Below are 22,124 nucleotides of genomic sequence, written 5' to 3'. Positions count from 1 at the left end.
CATCGGGAAGCTAACATAAGAGTAGATGGAGAGATAGCTTTAAATAGAGCAAACCATGAGGAGGGTAGGCATACCCTTCTTGGCTGATCCCTTTCACTTTGTGATGTGTTCGTTTGGGTTGGGTGTCAGCTAAGAGTGTTTGGAGTGCGGATTAACTGCAATCTCCTAACAGGTGTGTATTTCTCATTACTCTAGCAGTAGGACGGCTATTTCAGGACGCGATGGGCTGAAATGGGCCATGTGGTCCCAATCGGTCCATAGGCCCAAGTGGATAAGTTGTAGAAATACCAAAATACCCCTATAGGGTAGAATTACCGAGATACCCTTGTGGGGTAAAACTACCATTTTGCCCCTAGGGTGTTAAATGACTATTTTGCCCCTCGTGTGTAAATGACTAACTTGTGTGATGATTATGCTAGTTGACATGGATTTATGTTAGTTATCATTAATTCGTAAGTCTAATGTGTTAGTGATCAATTGCAGGATTATCGCGTGGGAGATATCGTCATCAATCGTCGTCAACCAGGTGTGAAAACGACACCCTCCCTTAGACCGAATCGGTAAAAGCTGAAATACCGAAACATTGGTATTTTGTGAACTCACGAGCATGCGAGCGCTCGTGAGACAGTTGTTATGAATATGGTGTATTTGGATGATTAGAGTGCAAAGTGTGCATTTTCGTGCACAACGGTATTTTTGGACTTAATGGGCCGAAAACAGGCCAATGGGCCAACGGGCCCACTTTGGTAAAAAGACGAGGTAAGTACTTCTGATTACTTGGTAAACGTTAGAATGAGCATGAAACCTTAGCATAGGTAATAATTACTGAAATACCCTTATGCATGCAAAATTACGATTTTACCCCTAGGGTTATTTTTTTCTGAAAAGCATGATGTTTTGTTTACGTACGTATGCCATGACATATTATTTACATTGCATGGGACATGGGTTTATATTGATGGAGGAAGCGTTCGGTAGCCTCATTTGTAATCTGGTGGCCTCGTCACATATATACGATTCCGTGACTTCGTCACAATATCCGTAACCTCATTGCAATCTGGTGGCTTCCCACATATATATATCTGCTACGGTGGCCTAGCCACAATATTCAGATCTGGTGACTTCGTCACAATATCCGACAACTTCGCTACAATTTACGTGGTGTGTAGCGGTTGGGTGGGTCAAGTAGTCTCCCACATGGTGTAAAATTGGTTTGGGGTGTTATGGATGGATCTGGGTTGGGATTTTGCATTCATGATATATTTGTTCAGATCGCTATGGGCCTATGGGTTTCATTCGATTTACATCTTGGGCCAAGGCCTAGATAAGTCGACTCGAGGTTTGATCTGTTTTGGGCTATGGTTGGGTTATGTTACACATCGAGTTTACCAAACTCACCTTTATTTTCATCTCTACAGAAATCCCCAACCATAGTGGGCTTGGAGTCATGAGGGATTGAGTGGCCACATCATCTGCAAAGTTGGTTTTTCTAAGTTAGTTTATTTTATTATTTTATATTCTGATCTAATTTTGGGTTTTAAGTTGTAATAAGGCCGCTATTTAAATTTCTTTTTCCGCTATGGTTCTATTTTCTGAATATATTTATACTATGTCGAAACTGCTAGTGTTAGGCTGCGTGGGTTTTCAAAATTAATGAACATTTTCCAAGACTCAACAACCACAACAAATGGATAGCCTAAAGATTGATAAATCGGCTTTTCATTCAACTACTATTTTTACAAAGACCACCCCAGTTACTTAAACCAACTAATGCATACTAAGTCGTAAGTCCATGTGACACATCAGATCTGGCAATAACGTCTGGGTCGGGTTTGGGGTGTTACATTTAGTGGTATCAGAGCTAAGTTGCAACAACTCAGCTCTGGAACGGGTCTAAAAACGGGAGTTTGTAAAGAAACACTGAACAAGGTTTTAGAAAATTATTTTTTTTAGAACTTGATTATAAATTATTTTTGAGAATGTTTCCAATATTTTCTCTTTACAAATAGATGATTTTAAAGATTAAAATCGATTTTTTAAAATTAGGTTTTTTTTTAGAAGGTGGCACACCGAATCTTTGGCCTAAGTTTGTAAGTTTCCTGAGCCTTTCTGATTGTTTTTGAAATATCTGTTATATGCTTGTACAAAACCTTATCATGGTACTTTAGTTAGGGTAACACTGGAACCGTAGAAACTCTGATAAGTAGACTGAGACTATAGCTAGGCTACCGCAAGAGGAAACAAACTCAAACTCTGAATTACTGTTATTCATAAGACATCTGTAATAAATACTGAAATATTAAACTAATTCATAAAATTCTTAACCAGATAATACGAAATGAGTACACGAGCAGCTCGTGGAAGAGGCCATGGACGTGGCCGAGGTAATGGTCAGGCTGAATCTTCGTCTTCAAGACATGTGCCGGCAGCAGATGCACTAGTACCACCGGCAACGGAGGTAGAGTCTCATGATCGAGGTGCCGGGGATGATGCTTTGTCCTAGGTAATGCTCCGAGTTTTGGAAAGGGTTGCTGGGGCAAGTACGGGAAACAAAATTCGAGGGTCTATTTCTGAGCGGCTCCGGGCCAATGGAGCAGAGATATTTAGGGCCGTATCTGGTGTAGCTCTGAATGTGGCTGAGTATTGGTTAGAAGCCACAGAGCGGATTATGGATGATCTGGACTGCTCTGGGGAGCAAAAGCTGAAGGGAGCCATATCGTTACTCAGGGATGAGCCCTATCAGTGGTGGCTTACGGTGAGAGATGGAACTCCTGGCGATAGTGTGACTTGGGAGTCATTTAAGATGACCTTCAAAGGAAAGTATGTTGGGGCTAGTTACGTGGACGCCTTTGGAAAGAATTTGAACTCGGTCCAAGGGAGTAAGTCAGTGGCTGAGTATGAGTCTGAGTTTTTGAGACTGAGCTGGTATGCTTTTGGGATTGTTGCTATAGAGTATGAACGTAGCGTATGCTTCGAGGATGGTCTGAGAGATGAACTTATGGTGCTGATTGCTCCGCAGAGGGAGCGTAACTTCGCTGCTTTAGCGGAGAAAGCTAAGATAGCTGAGGAAGTGAAGCATACAGAAAGACATAATCGTGAGAAAGATCGAAATCATTTTAGGAGAGATTCAAGACTTTCAGGTGGTATGAACAGGAATGTTAAGAGAGCAAGGGTAATGGAGCCAGTTCGAGCAGTATCGATGAATGCTGTTAGACCGCAGTGTTGTAGGAATTGTGGAAAGATACATATGGGTGAGTGTCGAAAACATTCTGGTGCTTGTTTCCGATGTGGATCTATGGAGCATAGGGTTAAGGATTGTCCCCAAGAACCAGATCAGGTTCAAGTTTTAGAGCAGAGGGTCGCTCAACCAGTGAGGGGTGGACCACAGTTTCCGAGAGGACGTGGGCAAGGCAGAGGTGGTAATAGAAATGGTCGAGGAAGAGGAGCGCCTGGTAGGGGTACTGGATTTGCTGAGGCTCATTAACCGGCATTGGTGAATGCAGCTCCTCGCCGAGAGGAGGGTGATGCACTTGACGTCATTACTGGTACGTTTCTGATTTTCAGAATGCCATATACTGCGTTGATAGATGTTGGATCTACCCATTCATATGTTGCATGTGCTATATCTAGGTCGCTGGGTGTGCGCTCTGAGGAGACCGTGAGTGGGGTATCTGTACTAAGTCCTTTGGGTAGGGTAGATAAACTGTATAGAGATGTGCCTATAGAAACTCAAGGAAAAGTTTTCTCTGTAGATCTGATGGAGCTACCTTTCGGAGAATTCGATCTCATTTTTGGAATGGATTAGCTTGTTAAGCATAGGGCTACTTTGGATTATGCTGCTAAGCGAATACTGTTAAAGACCATAAAGGATGAGGAGGTTTTGGTGATAGGCGAGTGTAAGGATTATCTGTCCAATATGGTGTCGGCATTGAGAGCCGAGAAGTGGATTCGAAATGGATGTGAGGCTTATTTGGCATTTGTAAGTCAATCGGAAACTGAGGATCTGGCAGTGGATAAAATTAGAACCGTCAAGGATTTTCAAGATGTTTTTCCAAAGGAGCTTCTGGGTTTGCCCTGAACTGAGAGGTTGAGTTTGGAATCGACTTGTTGCCTGGAACGGCACCGGTGTCCATTGCACCTTATAGGATAGCACCGAAGGAGTTGGTGGAGTTGAAAGCCCAAATTCAAGAGTTATTGGATAGAGGCTTCATTACACCAAGTGTGTCTCCGTGGGGAGCTCCAGAGTTGTTCATAAAGAAGAAAGATAGGTCAATATGGATGTGCATCGATTATCGACAGTTGAACAAACTGACAATTAAGAACAAGTACCCACTGCCGAGAATCAATGATTTATTCAACCAACTTAGAGGAGCTTCAGTATTTTCCAAGATTGACCTTTGATCTGGGTATCATCAATTGAGGGTTAAGAAGGTGGATATTCACAAGACGACATTTAGAACTTGGTATGGTCACTATGAGTTCTTGGTTATGCCATTTGGGTTGACGAATGCACCTACGGCATTTATGGATCTGATGAATCGAGTGTTCCAACCACACTTGGATCGATTCGTGGTTGTCTTTATCGATGATATTAAGGTTTATTTTGAAGCTGAGGAGAAGCATGATGAGCACCTTCGTATTGTGCTGCAAGTGTTGAGGGAGAATGAGCTTTATGCGAAATTCAGTAAGTGTGAGTTCTGGTTCAGAGAGGTAACTTTCTTGGGGCATGTTGTCTCTGCTGAAGGGATCAAGGTGAACCCTCGAAAGATTGAAGCGATTCTGAAATGGAAGCCACCGAGGTTAGTGTCGAAAATTCAAAGTTTTATGGGTTTAGCTGGGTACTATAGAAGGTTTGTGGAAGGATTTTCTGTGATGGGAGTGCCTTTGACAAAGCTTATAAGGAACGGAGTACTGTTTGTTTGGACTGAGAAACAACAGAAATCTTTTGAGAAGATGAAGAAAGTTCTGACAGAGGCACCTGTACTGATTCAGCTAGAGTCTGGAAAAGATTTTACCGTATGCAGTGATGCATCACATGTAGGGTTGGGATGTGTGCTGATGCAAGAGGGTAAAGTGGTTGCTCATGCATCGCGACAGCTTAAACTATATGAAGTTAACTATCCTACTCATGATTTGTAGTTGGCAGCGGTAATCTTTGAGCTTAAGATTTAGAGACATTACCTATACAGAGAAAGGTGTATTATATACACAAATCATAAGAGTCTTAAGTACTTGCTGACTCAGAAGGAGCTGAACCTTAGGCAGCGGAGATGGATAGAGTTGCTTAAGGATTATGACTGCACGATTGAGTATCACCCAGGCAAAGCTAATGTGGTGGCTGATGCCCTAAGTCGTAGAACTGTATCTGATTTGAGAGCCATGTTTGCTCGTTTGAGTCTGTATGACGACGGTAGTCTGTTAGCAGAACTGCAAGTTAGGCCGACCTGGGTGGATGAGATTAAGGAAAAATAGTAGAGGGATGAGTCCCTAGTTTCTCGATTCCAATAGGTTAAGAATGGGGATACTTCTGAGTTCGAACTGAATAGTGAGGGAGTTCTGTGTTACCGAGGTAGAGTTTGTATTCCGAAAGGACTCTAACTTGAGGCAAGCAATTCTATGCGCTATGCATTCTGGAGGGAGTAAAATGTATCGCGACTTAAAGGAGTTGTATTGGTGGCCTGGATTGAAGCGAGAGGTAACGGAAGTTGTGGGAAAATGTCTGACTTGTCAGAAAGTGAAAGATGAACATCAATTACCTTCCGGACTTTTGCAGCCAGTGAAAGTACCACTTTGGAAGTGGGAAAGGGTAACCATGGATTTTGTGAGTCGGTTACCCTTGACACCGTCGAAGAAGGACTCGATTTGGGTAATTGTGGATAGGGTCATTTACTTCATTTACTTACACAGTTCATTTTTAAATTTCCAGACAAGCTGGTTAACTGCATCACAGTCACTTTAAAAATCATATCTCGAGTTTCGAAGCTAGAAAACTGATTCTGTAAATTTTTCCTGAAACTAGACTCATACATCTATCTTCAACTTTTTTTCTAGAATTTTTGGTCGGGCCAATTAGTACAGTTTATTAGTTAAAGTCTCCCCTGTTACAGGGTTCGACTACTCTGACCTTCATGCATTACGACTTAGATATCTCCCTGTACAGGGCTTCAATACTTATGCCGTTTGTTTCTAATGAAACTAGAATCAGAAAGGAAACTGTAAATATAAAGCATGACTTCTAATTATTTCTAGTTAATTTATGGTAAATTTCAAAAGTCAGAACAGGGGATCCAGTAACCGTTCTGGCCTTGTTTCACGAAAACTTAAACATCTCATAAAATACGGCTCATATGATCGTTTCGTTACTTTCATATGAAAATAGACTCATCAAGGTTAAATTAAATAATTTATTCACTAATTAATTCCATTCCTACTATTTTTAGTGATTTTTCAAATTCACTTCACCGCTTCTTTGTCAAGATCTATTTTAAGGTAGGCTTTACCTATTTCATGGTTTTCCATGGATCAACTAGCCATTTGTCATACAAAGCACCAAAATGATCGTGATTAACCATTCCGATGGCTAATCATTACCAAGCATTTCCATACCACTCAATGAACAATATACAAAATAATTATAATGCTATGCTCAAAATATATATAAGCCATTTTCGCATGCCTATCCAAATATATACATTACCAAAAGTACTTGACTAACAACAAAGGGCAGTCCTATACATGTCATTATCAAGGTTCAACCAAAAGAGTACCAAAAGGGCTTTGATAGTGTGGGCGACTTCGACTTTGACACTCCCGAGTCTGATAGCTGACGAGCAAAATCTATAAAACAGAGAATCAAAGCAACGGAATAAGCATTTAATGCTTAGTAAGTTTGAGTAATGAAGTCATACACAACTGAAGTATAGCATTCATATGACTAAATAAATAATTTTATATACACATATTCTCAAAATCCTACCTACTTCACATTTCCAACCCTTATATTCATACATAAGGAATCAACTTGGCTAAAGGCCGGAAGCTTGTTAATCGATTGAGCGGATACTATTTAAAAGGAATCAACTATTCCAATGCATATACGAAACATACCTCATCGTTGGGATTTTACGAGCGTATTAATTGAAAGTATTATAGCAAGATCGCTCATTCCCAAACCAAGTACCTTTGGATTTAGCGGATATAGCTATCTCGACAAATCCCTTGGGACTTAGCCCGGATATAGTAACTCACACAAATGCCTTCGGGACTTAGCCCGGATATAGTAACTCTCACAAATGCCTTCGGGACTTAGCCCGGATATAGTAAGTCGCACAAATGCCTTCGGGACTTAGCCCGGATATAGTAACTCGCGCAAATGCCTTCGGGACTTAGCCCGGTTACCATTCGAATATTCATGCACATATATCAATAAATCATATCACATCTATATTTCACTTTCATCACTAGAACTGAAACACAAGACACTTGTCAACCATTCCCATTTTTCGGCTCAATAGCCACATACAAAGAGCATGATTTGATTTGCTTTATGGCATGATCTCTATGCACATTCGGCTACCCGTCATAAGTATAAACTAGTTATCTCGACATATAATTCAAATAGAATCATTATATCACCGTTTATTTGTTAGGCTTATACGTCATAACTTAATCAAATCAAAAACTACGTTTCATTACTTAAAGACTTACCTCGGATGTCGTCGAATGATTTCAACGGCTATTCGATCACCTTTTCCTTTCCTTTATCGGATTTAGTTCCCCTTTGTTCTTGAGCTTAATTTAACAAATAAATCGATTTAATCATTTGGAACATCAAAGAGAAATTCAAGGTACTTAGCCCATATATATTAGGCATTAGAGTCATATATGTATGAAATCATGAATCAAATTCAACATATTAGCCAATATTCTCCTTTAGCCGATTTTCTAAGTCAAGATAAAGCCATCAATATGCTTACCTATAGCCAACGCGTACAACATCAATCTATGTATTCATTCATGTGGCGAATATGCATGTCTATGTTGAGGCCGATTATATACTTAATACATTCTACAAATATGGTTACTTGTATTGACTACATACCATTTTGTTTCAAGTTCAAAACTCGGCTAATACACATATATACACTAGTAATCAAATACTAACATTTGCACTTCACCTTAATAGCTAGCTTAGCAAACCTTAATTTAACATATAATTGTTCATAACACAATTAAAGCATCCTATCCATTCCATCAATTCAAAACACATACATTTCTCAATAATATTCAAAATCATATTCGGCCTTAGTACACACTTCATCATAATTTTACATCATGGCCGAATGCTCCTTTTAAACCGTTTACCCTCACAAAGCATAAATTTCACCATCAAACTTACAAGCTTATAATCCCATGAATTTTAACATCATAATATCTATCCAACTCTCACTCATTAATTTCTATCATAAATCTCAAAATCTATAGTTTTCTTTTTTTTTTCTACCCATGACGAAACCTCCAACAACACCAAATAAAAATATACTTCATGGGTTTAAGGTAGAACCAAGAAAGGAACTCATAAATATCAAGATATAAGCAAACTATCATTGTTCATCTAGATTTAGCATGAAACAACCACCATCACCCTTGTTAATTACCATAGCCGAAAACCTTACTCATTCCAAAATCAAAATTTCAACATGGGTTACAAAAATAACTTGATATCTCGCCCAAGATCAACTAAAATTTCAAGAACTAATATAAACTCCTTACCTTAATATTAACCTAAGATGACCGAATGCTTCCCTCCCTTCTTCCTCTTTTCATTTCGGCCAAGAAGAATCAAAAAGGATGAAACAACTTTGGTTTCTCCTCCCACTCCCCTCATATTTTATTGTTCTTAACACAACATGTTATCACAAAATGTTTATAATATGTTTTACCCATCACATTTTGTCTATCCTCATTGTCATGGCCGGCCACTACTATCAAAGTGGGGAAATTGACATGCAAGTCCACCCTTTTGATTACATGCACTAATAGATCCTTATAGATTAACCTATCACATTTCAAAAGTGTCACACATAAGTCCTATTAACTAAATTCACATGCAATTAACTAAATCGAAGCTTAAAACTTTCACACACTCATATTCACATATTTTAGACAATAAATATTATACTCAAATACTTCGGTGACTCGGTTTAGCGGTCTCGAAACCACTTTCCGACTAGGGTCAATTTAGGGCTGTCACAACTCTCCCCCACTTAAGAAATTTTTGTCCTCGAAAATCTTACCGGTAAATAGGTTTGGGTATCATTCTTTCATAGAGTTCTCGGTTTCCCAAGTAGCTTCTTCGATCCCGTGTTTGAGCCATAACACCTTTACTAACGGAATCCTTTTGTTTCGCAACTCTTTCACCTCACGAGCGAGGATACGAATCGGTTCTTCTTCATAACTCAAGTCAGATTGAATTTCAACCTCTGATGGATTAATTATGTGTGATGGATCAGATCTATAACGTCGAAGCATCGAAACATGAAAGACGTTGTGAATCTTTTCAAGTTCAGGGGGTAAAATCAATCTATACGCAACTGGACCAACTCGTTTGGATATTTCATATGGCCCAATGAACCTCGGACTCAGTTTGCCCTTACGGCCAAATCTGAGTATCTTTTTCCAAGGTTAAACCTTAAGAAACACTTTGTCTCCCACCTGATACTCAATATCTCTTCGTTTTAAATCCGCAAGACGACTTCTAACGATCGATGTCGCCTTGGACTCTCACGAATTATTTTACTTTCGCTCGGCGTCTTTAATCAAATCAACTCCGAAAATTTTACTCTCACCGAGTTCGGTCCAAAACAATGGTGTACGGAATTTACGACCGTACAAAGCCTCGTAAGGTGCCATCTTAATGCTTGATTGAAAACTATTGTTGTAAGCGAATTCAATCAAAGGTAAATACCGCTCCCATGAACCACTAAACTCAAGGATGCAACATCTCAACATATCCTCGAGTATCTGAATTATCCACTCGAATTGACCATCAGTCTGTGGATGAAAAGCGGTGCTAAAATGCAACTTGGTACCCAAGGCTTCTTGCAATTTCTTCCAAAATCGCGAGGTGAACCTCGGGTCTCTATCCGACACAATAGAAATAGGTACCCCGTGTAATCTCACGATCTGAGAGACATACAATTCAGCTAGTTTATCCAATGAAAAATTCATACGTACGGGGATAAAGTGAGCCGACTTAGTCAGTCTATCAGTAACAACCCAAATCGCATCTTTCTTACTTGCCGACACTGGCAACCCAGATACAAAATCCATCGTGACTCGATCCCATTTCCATTCAGGTATCATGATCGGCTGAAGTAAACCTGTAGGCACTTGATGTTCCGCTTTCACTTGTTGACATATTAAACACTTCGAAACAAATTCGAAAATGTCTCGTTTCATACCATGCCACCAAAACTGACGTCTCAGATCGTTGTACATTTTCGTACTCCCCAGGTGAATTGACATTCGGCTATAATGAGCTTCGTTCAGAATCATCGAAATAAGTTCTGAATGTCTTGGAACACACAAACGACTTCTGAACCTCAAACAATCGTCATCATCAATTTGACACTCTGATTCCATATTTGAAACACATTCAGCCCGTTTTGCAACCAATTCATCATCGACTTTCTGAGCTTCACGAATTTGATGAATCAACAATGGTTTGGCCTTTAATTCAGCTACTAACACATTGTCGGATAGAACGAGACAAGTGTACATTTATCGTTAAATAAAACAAGCGGTGATTTACGACTTAAAGCATCCATAACCACATTAGCCTTTCGGGTGATAGTCAATGACAAGCTCATAATCTTTTAACAACTCAAGCCAACGTCTTTGTCGCATGATTCAAGTCTCTTTGAGTCATCAAATATTTGAGACTTTTGTGATCCGAAAATACATGGCACTTCTAGCCAAATAGGTAATGTCGCCATATTTTCAAAGCAAATACGATGGCAGCTAATTCGAGATCATGGGTTGGATAATTTTTCTCATGTGGCTTCAATTGCCTTGGCGCATAGGCCACAACTCGACCTTCTTGCATCAATACACAACCCAACCCAAGTAAGGATGCATCTTGTAAATGACAAACTCCTTGCACGATTAAATTTGCACTAATCTTGGAGCTTGATCAAATAGGTTTTCATTGATCGAAACTTTTCGACACTTTTTCATCCATTCGAACTTAACATCTTTACAAGTAGTTTACGTTATTGGTGTGGCTATCATCGAGAAACCCTTTACAAAGCGTCTGTAATAACCCATGAGTCCCAAAAGCTCGAACTTGATAATATTTCTGAGGCTTCCAGTTAAGTATGGCTGAAATTTTGCTCGGATCAACTCAAATACCGTCTGAGATATCACATGTCCCAAGAAGCTAACCTCTCTTAACCGAACTCACACTTCTTGAACTTAGCATATAACCGCTTATCCGTAAAATTTGCAACACTTATCCGGTGTTCGGCATGTTCGGTCTCATCTCTTGAATAGACTAAGATGTCATCAATAAACACAACTACAAACCGGTCCAAATCTCTCGAAGATCCGATTCATCAAATCCATAAATACCGAGGGCATTAGTGAGTCCAAACGGCATCACTAAGAACTCATAGTGACCGTATCTCGTTAAAGCGCGTTTTGGGTATATCCGAATCTCGAATAGAATGGATAATAACCCGATCTCAAATCTATTTTTGAAAACACCGAGGCTCTCTTTAGTTGATCAAACAAATCATCAATCTGTGATAACGGATATTTATTCTTTATTGTCACTTTATTCACTGACGATAGTCGATGCACAACCCATGGTTCCGTCCTTCTTTTCACAATCAATCTTGGTGCACCCCAAGGTGAGAAACTTGGTCGAGCAAAACCTCTATCCGTCAACTCTTGCAACTGAGCTTTCAACTCCTTTAACTCGGTTGGTGCCATACGATACGGAGCTATTGAAATTGGTGTAGTCCCAGGTACAAGCTCAATACTAAACTTTACCTCCCGAACAGGTGGTAAACCCGGTAATTCTTCGGGAAAAACATCCAGATATTCACAAACCACCGGCATAGATTCAGGCTTCTTTTCTAACTCTTTGTCATCAAGTACATACGCAAGGTATGCTTCACACCCCTTTCTTACATATTTCTGAGCCAACATCGATGATATTACAGCTGGGAACCCATTCAAGTCAGTAGACTCAACTCGGATTATCTCATTATTTACACACCTTAAATCAATGGTTTTTCTTTTGCAATTTACAATTGCATCATGTACGGTTAACCAATCCATACCGAGGATAACATCAAATTCATCAAAAGGTAACAGCATCAAATCGGCCAGAAAACAGGAACCTCAGATTATTAGGGGACATTTCTTACACACTTTATCAACAAGCACACAATGACCCAAGGTATTCGACACTCTAATAACGAACTCAGTAGACTTAACAGGTAAAGTCTTACTGGATGCTAAAGTCTCACATATATAAGAATGAGTAGAACCAGGGTCAATCAAAGCAATCACATTAGTATCAAAGAGAGTGAATGTACCGGTAATAACATCAGGCGAAGAAGCATCCTCGCGTGCGCGTATAGCATAAGCTCTGGCAGGAGCACGAGCCTCAGATCTAGTTGTAGCGTCTCTAGATCCTCTTTGACCACCACTTGGATTTCCCGCATTCTTAGATGGTCTACCTCGAGCAGTAGTAGCACCCGGTTTCCCACTCTGATTTACATTACATTCGAGACGGTCTCGGGCAATCCTTGATAAAGTGGTCGGTGATCCGCACTTATAACAGAGCGATCATGGAATCTACAACTTCCCGAATGCCATTTACCATAATACTGGCACTCTGTTCTGTCTCGACGATAATTTCCAACACTGGTGACCGACGTGACTCGTGTACTCACAGGGGGTCGATCGCGATCTCGTCTAGAAAAACCGAAGTGTCTCTAGACCGGCCTAAGTCATCTCTAAATTTCTTCGATGATGTTGAAAGGATTTCGAAGATCTCTTCTGAAACTCCTTTGCTCCCATATCGACTTTTCTTTTCTCCTTACTAAGCTCTTGACTTTGCAAGCTCGTTCGACAAGTACCACAAATTCTCGATTTCTAAAATGCCAACATACGACTTTATATCATCGTTCATCCATCCTCAAAAGCGTTTACACATCACGACTTACGAAGAAATGCATTCTCGCGTCTGGCTAAGCCTTACAAACTTTCGTTCGTAATCGATGAAGACATGGAACCTTGTTTAAGTTCAAGAAATTCCTTCCATTTTGATCAATGAATCTCGGTGATATACTTTTTGAAACTCGATTTGGAAAAACTCCCAAGTTACTTGCTCTCTGGGCTGTGAAATCAACGTATTCCACCAATAGTAGGCGAATCATGTAGCAAGGAGATAGTACACTTTAGGCATTCATCGGTTGTGCAAGATAGTTCATCGAGTACGAATAGTGTTGTCCAACCAAAATTCAGCTTGCTCGGCATCATCGCTGTCCGTAGCTTTAAATTGATAGCCCCATGTTTTCGGATTACATCAGCTGGGGCTTATTTGACCTTATTTGGTCGATTCTGGGAGGTATTGTAGGTCTTGGGGTTGTATTAGTCGGGAATGGAGGTTGTGGAGCAGTAGTATTAGTTTGAATGTATTGGTTGAACCAATCATTCATCACGCTATAAAAGCACATCTAGCTTCGTCATTCGATTACTAGCAATAGGTTGAGAGTCCGTCGGTATTTGTCCCTTGTCGAGAGCAAAGCGCTACACTCTCAAGATCATCACCACTGCTTCGGTTGGGATCGGGATCCATTTCTATAAGTAAACACATTTTTAAGCGTAAATCACCACACTATCAAATAAACACATAATGGCATGTCTAGCTAGACCCAAGCGTATTACGGTAGTCCTAGAATCGACTAAACCGTAGCTCTGATACCAATAAAATTGGGCGCCCGTGCAGAGACCGTTCTTGGAGTCGAACACGAGGTGTTAACGGACTTACTTCATTTACTTACAGTTTATTTTTAAATTTCCAGACAAGCTGGTTAACTGCATCACAGTCACTTTAAAAATCATATCTCGAGTTCCGAAGCTCGAAAACCGATTCCGTAAATTTTTCCTGAAACTAGACTCATACATATATCTTCAAATTGTTTTCTAGAATTTTTGGTCGGGCTAATTAGTACAGTTTATTAGTTAAAGTCTCCCCTATTACAGGGTTCGACTACTCTGACCTTCATGCATTACGACTTAGATATCTCCCTGTACAGGGCTTCAATACTTATGCCGTTTGTTTCTAATGAAACTAGAATCAGAAAGGAAAGTGTAAATATAAAGCATGACTTCTAATTATTTCTGGTTAATTTATGGTAAATTTCCAAAGTCAGAATAGGGGATCCAGTAATCGTTCTGGCCCTGTTTCATGAAAACTTAAACATCTCATAAAATATGGCTCATAAGATAGTTTTGTTACTTTCATATGAAAATAGACTCATCAAGGTTAAATTACATAATTTATTCACTTATTAATTCCGTTCCTACTATTTTTAGTGAATTTTCAAATTCACTTCACTGCTACTGTCAGCATCTATTAAGGTAGGCTTTACCTATTTCATGGTTTTCCATGGATCAACTAGCCATTTGTCATACAAAGCACCAAAATGATCGTGATTAACCATTCCGATGGCTAATCATTACCAAGCATTTCCATACCACTCAATGAACAATATACAAAATAATTATAATGCTATGCTCAAAATATATATAAGCCATTTTCGCATGCCTATCCAAATATATACATTACCAAAAGTACTTGACTAACAACAAAGGGCAGTCCTATACATGCCATTATCAAGGTTCAACCAAAAGAGTACCAAAAGGGCTTTGATAGTGTGGGCGACTTCGACTTTGACACTCCCGAGTCCGATAGCTGATGAGCAAAATCTATAAAACAGAGAATCAAAGCAACGGAATAAGCATTTAATGCTTAGTAAGTTTGAGTAATGAAGTCATACACAACTGAAGTATAGCATTCATATGACTAAACAAATAATTTCATATACACATATTCTCAAAATCCTACCTACTTCACATTTCCAACCCTTATATTCATACATAAGGAATCAACTTGGCTAAAGGCCGGAAGCTTGTTAATCGATTGAGCGAATACTATTTAAAAGGAATCAACTATTCCAATGCATATACGAAACATACCTCATCGTTGGGATTTTACGGCGTATTAATTGAAAGTATTACAGCAAGATCACTCATTCCCAAACCAAGTACCTTGGATTTAGCGGATATAGCTACTCGCACAAATCCCTTGGGACTTAGCAGGATATAGTAACTTCGCACAAATGCCTTGGGACTTAGCAGGATATAGTAACTTGCACAAATGCCTTCGGGACTTAGCTCGGATATAGTAACTCGCACAAATGCCTTCGGGACTTAGCCCGGTTACCATTCGAATATTCATGCACATATATCAATAAATCATATCACATCTATATTTCACTTTCATCACTAGAACTCAAACATAAAACACTTGTTAACCATTCCCATTTTTCGGCTCAATAGCCACATACAAAGAGCATGATTTGATTTGCTTTATGACATGATCTCTATGCACATTCGGCTACCCGTCATAAGTATAAACTAGTTATCTCGACATACAATTCAAATAGAATCATTATATCACCGTTTATTTGTTATGCTTATACGTCATAACTTAATCAAATCATAAACTACGTTTCATTACTCAAAGACTTACCTCGGATGTCGTCGAACGATTTCAACGGCTATTCGATCACCTTTTCCTTTCCTTTATCGGATTTAGTTCCCCTTTGTTCTTGAGCTTAATTTAACAAATAAATCGATTTAATCATTTGGAACATCAAAGAGAAATTCAAGGTACTTAGCCCATATATATTAGGCATTAGAGTCATATATGTATGAAATCATGAATCAAATTCAACATATTAGCCAATATTCTCCTTTAGCCGATTTTCTAAGTCAAGATAAAGCCATCAATATGCTTACCTATAGCCGAACGTACAACATCAATCTATGTATTCATTCATGTGGCCGAATATGCATGTCTATGTTGAGGCCGATTATATACTTAATACATTCTACAAATATGGTTACTTGTATTGACTACATACCATTTTGTTTCAAGTTCAAAACTCGGCTAATACACATATATACACTAGTAATCAAATACTAACATTTGCACTTCACCTTACTAGCTAGCTTAGCAAACCTTAATTTAACATATAATTGTTCATAACACAATTAAAGCATCCTCTCCATTCCATCAATTCAAAACACATACATTTCTCAATAATATTCAAAATCATATTCGGCCTTAGCACACACTTCATCATAATTTTACATCATGGCCGAATGCTCCTTTTAAACCATTTACCCTCACAAAGCATAAATTTCACCATCAAACTTACAAGCTTATAATCCCATGAATTTTAACATCATAATATCTATCCAACTGTCACTCATTAATTTCTATCATAAATCTAAAAATCTATAGTTTTCTTTTTTTTTTCTACCCATGACCGAAACCTCCAACAACACCCAATAAAAATATACTTCATGGGTTTAAGGTAGAACCAAGAAAGGAACTCATAAATATCAAGATATAAGCAAACTATCATTGTTCATCCAGATTTAGCATGAAACAACCACCATCACCCTTGTTAATTACCATAGCCGAAAACCTTACTCATTCCAAAATCAAAATTTCAACATGGGTTACAAAAATAACTTGATATCTCGCCCAAGATCAACTAAAATTTCAAGAACTAGTATAAACTCCTTACCTTAATATTAACCTAAGATGACCGAATGCTTCCCTCCCTTCTTCCTCTTTTCATTTCGGCCAAGAAGAATCAAAAAGGATGAAGCTTTTTTTTTTTCTTCTAGTTACGGCAAAAAGGGTTAGCAAGGATGAAACAACTTTGGTTTCTCCTCCCACTCCCCTCATATTTTATTGTTCTTAACACAACATGTTATCACAAAATGTTTATAATATGTTTTACCCATCACATTTTGTCTATCCTCATTGTCATGGCCGGCCACTACTATCAAAGTGGGGAAATTGACATGCAAGTCCACCCTTTTGATTACATGCACTAATAGATCCTTATAGATTAACCTATCACATTTCAAAAGTGTCACACATAAGTCCTATTAACTAAATTCACATGCAATTAACTAAATCGAAGCTTAAAACTTTCACACACTCATATTCACATATTTTAGACAATAAATATTATACTCAAATACTTCGGTGACTCGATTTAGCGGTCCCGAAACCACTTTCCGACTAGGGTCAATTTAGGGCTGTCACACATTTCATACCTGTCTGCACTGATTATTCACTTCAAAAGTTAGCCAAATTGTATGTGGCAGAAATAGTGCGACTTCACGGAGTACCAGTGTCAATTATTTCTAATCGAGATCCTAAATTTAGATCTCGATTTTGGAAAAAGTTGCATGAGGCGTTGGGTACGCGGTTGAACTTTGGTACAGCCTTTCATCCTCAGACTTATGGTCAGTCGGAAAGGGTTATTCAGATTCTGGAAGACATGTTGAAGGGATGCATTATCGACTTATGAGGCAGTTGGGAGGGTTACTTACCGTTGCGAGAGTTTGCATACAACAACAGTTATCAGGCAAGTATTTGAATGGCTCCTTCTGAGGCACTGTATTGGCAAAGATGTCGTACACCTAGTTGTTGAACTGAGTTGGGTGAACGACAAGTTCTTGGACCTGAGTTGGTGGCAGATACTGAGGATAAGGTCAAGTTGATTAGAGACCGGTTGAAGGAAGCATCTAATAGACAGAAGTCATATGCAGATTTGAAGGGGAAAGAAATTGAGTACTCTGTGGGTGATATGGTCTTCTTGAAGGTTTCACCTTGGAAGAAAATATTAAGGTTTGGGAGGAAAGGCAAGTTAAGTCTGCGGTTCATTGGGCCTTATTGAATTCTTAAGCGAGTGGGTCCAATGGCTTATCAGTTGGAGCTACCTCCAGAGTTAGATAGGATTCATGATGTTTTTCTCCTCTCCATGTTAAGGCGGTATCGTTCTGACCCTACTCATATTGTGCAGATAGTAGAGATCGAGGTCCAAACAGACTTGACTTTTGAGGAAGAGCCTGTGTAGTTTTTGGATCGAGATGTTAAGATTTTGAGGAGGAAATCAGTTCTGCTAGTAAAGGTGCTGTGGCGTAATCATGTCAGAGAGGAAGCTACTTGGGAGCCAGAAGTGGTGATGCGTCAACAATATCCTCATCTATTTGATTCAGGTAAAATTTCAAGGACGAAATTTCTTTGAGGGTAGAGTTGTAACGCCGCAATTTTTGGGTTTTCTGTGTTTATGTGATTTTTAAAATTTGTGTGTGTTCTGGTTGGTTAATATATATATTTTAGTAGGTTAGTGGGCCTTTGGAAGGCCCAAACTTAAGCTAAATCCGTGGTAGTCTTCGAAATTTTAATTTTATGAGCTGGCGATGCAATTGGCGTTTGGGCTTTTAAAAGTAAAGGGGTAAAAGATGACACAAAAAGGAGTGTGGTGTAGTGGCAAGGTGGCGCCACTTAGGGGACAAGGAAGTGACACCATAGAGGAAGCAACGGGTTCAAGGTTAAAGTCTTGGCTCTTGGAATATATTTTGGTTTTTCTTTTCAATAAATCTGGAAGCAAGTAGGTGCGCTTTAAAGTTTAATGTGTTGGATTTATGACACAAATGAGTTGATGGCCTAGTGGTGGTGGCGTGAGTTGGCATGTGAAAGGACTTTCGTTTGAAGCCCTTGGAAAGTAAAGGTTGATAATTTTGCTATGTTGGGATGGCAAGAGTTGGTGTTGGTTTTAAACTCTGGTGATGGAGGGATCCCACATCGGGAAGCTAACATAAGAGTAGATGGAGAGCTGCCTTTAAATAGAGCAAACCATGAGGAGAGTAGGCATACCCTTCTTGGCTAATCCCTTTCACTTTGTGATGTGTTCGTTTGGGTTGGGCATCAGCTAAGAGTGTTTAGAGCACGGATTAACTTCAGTTTCCTAACAGGTGTGTATTTCTCATTACTCTAGCAGTAGGACGGCTATTTCGGGCCGCGATGGACTGAAATTGGCCATATGGTCCCAATGGGTCCGTAGGCCCAAGTGGATAAGTTGTAGAATTACCAAAATACCCCTGTAGGGTAGAATTACCGAGATACCCTTGTGGGGTAAAATTACCATTTTGCCCCTAGGGTGTTAAATGACTATTTTGCCCTTCGTGCGTAAATGACTAACTTGTGTGATGATTGGGTTAGTTGATGTGGATTTGTGTTAGTTATCGTTAATTCGTAAGTCTAATGTGTTAGTGATCGATTGTAGGATTATCGCGTGGGAGATATCGTCATCAATCGTCGTCAACCAGGTGTGTAAACGACTCCCTCCCTTAGACCGAATCGGTAAAAGCCGAAATACCGAAACGTTGGTATTTTGTGAACTTCATGACGTCACGAGCACTCGTGAACGATTGTTAATGAATATGGTGCATTTGGATGATTAGAGTGCAGAGTGTGCATTTTAGTGCACAACGGTATTTTTAGGCTTAATGGGCCGAAAATTGGCCAATGGGCCAACGGGCCCACTTTGGTAAAAAGACGAGGTAAGTACTTATGATTACTTGGTAAACGTTAGAATGAGCATGAATCCTTAGCAATAGGTAATAATTACTGAAATACCCTTATGCATGCAAAATTATGATTTTACCCCTAGGGTTATTTTTTTTCTAAAAAGTATGATGTTTTGGTTCTGTATACGTATGCCATGACATATTATTTCTGTTGCATGGGACATGGGTTTATATTGATAGAGGAAGTGTTACAGCGACCTCATTGAATGTCGTGGCCTCGCCACATATATCTGATACAGTGACTTCGTCACAATATCCGGCGACCTCATTTGCAATCTGGTGGCTTTGCCACATATATATATCTGTTCTGGTGGCCTAGCCACAATATCTATATCTGGTGACTTCATCACAATATCTGGCAGTGTCGCTGCAATTTCTGTGGTGTGTAGCGGTTGGGTGGGTCGAGTAGTCTCCCCACATGGTGTAAGGCTGGTACGGGGGTGTTATGGATGCATCTGGGTTGGGATTTTTGTATTCATGATATATTTGTTTTGTATCTGCTATGAGCCTATGGGTTTCATTCTAATTTCTATACTGGGCCAAGGCCCAGATAAGTCTGACTCTAAGGTTTAATCTGTTTGGGGCTATGGTTGGGTTATGTTACATACTGAGTATACCAAAATCACCCTTTATTTTCATCTCTGCAGGAAATCCCCAACCATAGTGGGCTTGGAGCTGTGAGGGATTCGGAGTGGCCACATCATCTGCAAAGTTGGTTTTTCTAGGTTAGTTTATTTTTATTATTTTATATTCTGATTTAATTTTGGGTTTTAAGTTGTAATAAGGCTGCTATTTAAATTTCTTTTTCCACTATGGTTCTATTTTCTAAATATATTTATACTATGTCGAAACTGCTAGTGTTAGGTTACGCGAGTTTTCAAAATTAATGAACGTTTTCCAAGACTCAACAAGCACAACAAATGGATAGCCTAAAGATTGATAAACCGGTTTTTCATTCAACCGCTGTTTTTACAAAGACCACCCCAATCACATAAACCAACGAATGCGTACTAAGTCGTAAGTCCATGTGACACGTTAGGTCTGGTAATAACGTCTGGGCCGGGTTTGGAGTGTTACATTTAGTGGTATCAAAGCCAAGTTATAATAACTCGACTATAGAATGGGTTTAAAAACGGGAGTTTGTAAAGAAACACTGAATAAGGTTTTCGAAAATCTTTTTTTTTTAGAACTTGATTATAAATTGATTTCGAGAATGTTTTCAATATTTTCTCTGTACAAATAGATGTTTTTAAAGATTAAAATCGGTTTTCTAAAAGTAGGTTTTTTTTTAGAAGGTGGCACACCGAATCTCAAACCAAGTCTGTAAGTTTTCTGAGCCTTTCTGATTGTTTTTGAAATATCATTATATGCTTGTACAAAACCTTATCATGGTACTTTAGTTAGGGTAACTTTGGAATCGTAGAAACTCGATAAGTAGGTCGAGGCGTAGCTAGGCTACCGCAAAAGGAAACAAACTCAAACTCTAAATTCTTGTTATTCATAAGACATCTGTAATAAACCTTTGAAATATTAAACTGATTCATAAAATTCTTAACGGATAATCTGAAATGAGTACATGAGCAGCTCGTGGAAGTGGCCGTGGACGTAGCCGAGGTAATGCTCAGGTTGAATCTTCATCATCAGGATATGTGCCAGCAGTAGATGCACTGGTACCACTGACAACAAAGGTAGAGTCTCATGATCGAAGTGCCGGGGACGATGCTCTGTCCCAGGCAATGCTCCGAGTTTTGGAAAGGGTTGCTGGGCTAAGTATGGGAAACGAAATTCAGGGGTCTATTTTTGAGCGACTCCAGGCCAATGGAGTAGATATATTTGGGGCGTATCTGGTGTAGCTCTGAACGTGGCTGAGTACTGGTTAGAAGCCACAGAGTAGATTATGGATGATCTGGACTGCTCTGTGGAGCAAAAGCTGAAGGGAGCCATATCGTTACTTAGGGATGAGGCTTATCAGTGGTGGCTCACGGTGAGAGATGGAACTCCTGCTGACAGTGTGACTTGGGAGCTATTTAAGATAGCCTTCAAAGGAAAGTATGTTGGGGCTAGTTACGTGGACGCTTGCCAAAAAGAATTTCTGAACCTGGTCCAAGGGAGTAAGTCAGTCGCTGAGTAGGAGTCTAAGTTTTGAGATCGAGCGATGCAGCTTCGGGATTGTCGCTCTGAGTATGAGTGTAGCGACGCCGAGGATGGTCGAGAGATGAACTTAGGGTGTTGATTGCTCTCCAGAGGGAGCGTAACCCATTGCTTTAGTGGAGAAAGCTAAGATAGCGAAGGCTGAAGCATCTGAAAAAGCGTAATCGTGAGAAAGATTAGAACCGTTTTTAGGAGAGATTCAGGACTTTCAG

Source organism: Gossypium arboreum, chromosome 4 (genome assembly GCF_025698485.1).
Source record: "Gossypium arboreum isolate Shixiya-1 chromosome 4, ASM2569848v2, whole genome shotgun sequence".
NCBI lineage: Eukaryota > Viridiplantae > Streptophyta > Magnoliopsida > Malvales > Malvaceae > Gossypium > Gossypium arboreum.
Note: the sequence above shows the minus strand (reverse complement) of the source record.